This window comes from Bos taurus, chromosome 25 (assembly GCF_002263795.3).
Source record: "Bos taurus isolate L1 Dominette 01449 registration number 42190680 breed Hereford chromosome 25, ARS-UCD2.0, whole genome shotgun sequence".
NCBI lineage: Eukaryota > Metazoa > Chordata > Mammalia > Artiodactyla > Bovidae > Bos > Bos taurus.
Window position 1 is genome coordinate 11,281,521 of NC_037352.1, and position 2,758 is coordinate 11,284,278.

Here is a 2,758-nt window from a genome sequence, read left to right on the forward strand (position 1 = left end):
AGGAGACCCCGGTTCAATTCCTGGGTCAGGAAGATCTGCTGGAGAAGGGATAGGCTACCCACTCTAGTATTCATGGGCTTCCCTGGTGGCTCAGCTGGTAAAGAATCCACCTGCAGTGTGGGAGATCTAGGTTCAATCCCTGGGTGGGATTGAACTTGCTTCCCTACTGTAAACCACTTTGCCTCCTTAAAAACCTCAGTTCCTCAGGAGCTCATGCCATCCACCTGTATCACCCCCTATGTCTAGGCTTGGACTCGTCTATTGACCTCCGAGCTGCTTCTCACACACTGATGATTAATTCATCACTCAGGGCCCCTTGATCCTCTCCAGCCACACCCCACCTGTCTCTCCTCTGAGCTTTTCCTTCTCCAGAGGCCATTCCCCTGTGCCACTTGCAGCTTTTCAAGACCAAGAGACACAGCGGCCATCAGCACACACCTCTGCAATTCCTGACTTCAGATTCTCTGCTCTGATCCACTCTACCTCCTAGCTCTTCTCTCTAGTGGGCCCCCACCCCAGCAACAGCTCTTCAAATTCTTCAGGAATGCTGTCATCTTAAAAAACTCTGTCCTCAGGACTTCCCTGGTGGCCCAGGCTTAAGAACCCACCTGCCAATACAGGGACACAGGCTTGATCCCCGGTCTGGGAAGCTTCCACGTGCTGCAGAGCAACTAAGCCCATGCAACACAACTAACGAGCCAGCACTCTGGGGCCCCAAAGCCTCAGTGACTGAGCCTGCACGCCTAGAGCCTGTGCTCTGCAACAAAAGAAGCCACAGCAATGACAAGCCTCCACTCACCACAACTCGAGAGAAGGCTGAGCAGCAATGAAGACCCAGTGCGGCCAAAAATAACCAAAACACAAGATCCTGCCCTCCTCTTTGCCAAGCCCCCGCCTTTCCCAGCGTTGGTTCTGTGGCCCATGCCGATCACTGCTCCCTTGGGGTCATCCCAGTCTGCCCTGCATCTCCTTCATACTTGCTTGGTAAAAACCCAGCCCTAGTCAAGCTCAACTGACAAGCTAGTCTAGAAGCCAGTATCATTTGTAACTTTGGTTTGTAACTCCATATTTTGTTTTTGACATAATTTAAGAGACTAATGCATTTAAAAGAATTACTTGTTTATGTTTGGGGGCATACAATATATAAAGATGTATGAAGGGAATGGGGATAGAGCTGTAAAGGAGCATAGGTTTTTTGTTACTTGTTATGAATTCAACTTATTATTCAAATTAACTTCAGGTTGTTAAATGTAATCCTCATGATAATCACAAAACAGCTGTAGGATATACACAAAAGGAGATGGAAAGGAACATTCATGACGAAAGATAGGAATGCATAGAATGAGGGACAAAAAAGCTATGAGACTTATGGAAGACATAGCAATAACTGAATAAGTCCTTCCTTATCAGTAGTTACTTTAAATATAAATGGATTAAACTTTCCAGCCGAGACAAAGATTGGCAGAAAGAATAAAAACACATAATCCAACTATATTCTGTCTACAGAAGATTTACTTTAGATCTAAGACCACAAATAGATTGAAAGTGAAACCATAGGATAAGATATTCCAGGCAAGTAGTAACCAAAAGAGGTCAGAAGTGGCTATACCAATAATAAACAAAATAGATTTTAATGAAAGTTTCAATACAGGAAGAAGCTATGACAGTTATAGGAATTTACATACCTCATAATAGATGATCAAATATAGAAAACAAAAAACTCATAGAATTGAAAGGAGAATCAGACAGTTCTACAGTAGTCATGGTGTTGCAAAGAGCCAGACACAACTGAGCGACTAACACTTTCCCAATAATACCTGGTCACTTCAATACCCCACTCTCAATAGTAGACAGAACAGCCAGACAGAAAATAAGGAAGGAAGGAAAAGTAATTGGCTTACTGAGTTAAATCCTCTCACAGACACACACGGGGCACCCTACCAACAGCAGAAGCACACGCATGCTTCTAAAGTGCATGTGGGATATTTTCCAGGGTAGACCATACGCTAGGCCACAAGTCAAGTCTCAACAGATTTTTTTTTTTAAAGATAAGATTTCATACAACATATCTTCTTCAACCTGATGGGATAAAGTTAGAAATCCGTAATAGAAGGAAAACGGAAAATTCACAAATTCATGAAAAACAACATGAACAGCCTGTGGATCAAATAAATTGTGAAAAATTTATAGAAAATACTCCAAGGACTTCAAGACACTGAAAACACAGCATAGCAAAACCTATGGGATACAATGAAAGCAGTGACAAGGGGGAAATTCACAGCTATAAATGCTTTTATTAAAAAACTAGGATGACCTAAAACCACCACTCTAATCTTGAGGCAGGAGGAAGATGCCCTTGCTCCTTGAGGTAAGCATTAGTTTGTTCCCTGTGGCCAGAAAGTCCCAAATTTCAATAGCAGGACAATGAGAGAGGAGGCTGGGCCCAGGATATAAGAGACCACATATTTCTCATTCTCAAAGTCAAGGAAACCCTCCCAACTAGAAAGCTCCTTGGAGGTCAAAAGGGGAGTGATGCCAAGGCTACCCACAAGCCTTTCCATCTTGGCTGAGAGATGTATGTACACAGAGGAGGACCCTGAGATATACCAAATACAGACTCAGAACCAGGCAAAGGGAGATGGCTGGCCAAAGAGCACCCAGAGAGATACCCCACGTAAGTGATTTAAGCTACCCAAAGGCTGAGACTGACCGAGTCAGCCCGTATATCTATCTACATGCACTGTACTCCTTTTCCTCC